The 614-nt window shown below is 54.7% G+C and overlaps 1 protein-coding gene across 1 annotated transcript in view; it reads left to right on the top strand.

Annotated features, from left to right (window-relative positions):
• Positions 1–614, top strand: part of TNN (tenascin N) — a 57643-nt gene that overhangs the window by 29846 nt on the left and 27183 nt on the right.

Raw genomic sequence — 614 nt, 5'->3', positions numbered from 1 at the left:
GAGGTAATACGTTGACATGATAGTTCAGATTGATAGGAAAGTAGAGAGAGGAAGCCATGGCAGAGTGAGGCTGGGACTCTTAAAGATGGTGTGTCAGAGGCGCCTCTCAGCAGCCTCTCTGTCTCCATCTTCTGGGGTGGGGGCCATGGCCGAGCATCTTTCCCCCGTCACCGCCCCCCCACCAGCTGGTGATCAGGGGGTCTGGGTGCCTGCTGTTTATGTGCGTGATGGGGCCTCCGGCCTCACTGTGCGCCACAGCAATCAGGTCCCCGAATGAGGCTCGGGTCCACTCCGAGGTCTGCGGGCCTCTCTAGACAGTCTGGGCAAGGCCTGGCTGTCCCCTCTGCGGCCGAGTACACCACGTGTGGCCCCTGCAGGTACAGGTGACTTGAATTTCTTTATTATTTTTATTAGTTACAATTAACCAAAGCAGTAATACCTGCTTATGTAAAAACCTTCAAACTAAACAAGGATGTTTAGAAAGAAAAACTCTTTTCCACATTCCGACTCCCTAATACTCAGTGCTGCTTCCCAGGACCCTCTTCTCTCCCTCTCCGCTCCCCCACTTCCTTCCCTCCCTCCCCCCTCCCTCCTCTCTCCCTCCCTCCCTCTCT

This window comes from Pteropus alecto, unplaced genomic scaffold (genome assembly GCF_000325575.1).
Source record: "Pteropus alecto unplaced genomic scaffold, ASM32557v1 scaffold101, whole genome shotgun sequence".
NCBI lineage: Eukaryota > Metazoa > Chordata > Mammalia > Chiroptera > Pteropodidae > Pteropus > Pteropus alecto.
The sequence above is the reverse complement of the archived record's forward strand: the minus strand, read 5'-3'. Positions and strand labels throughout refer to the sequence as shown.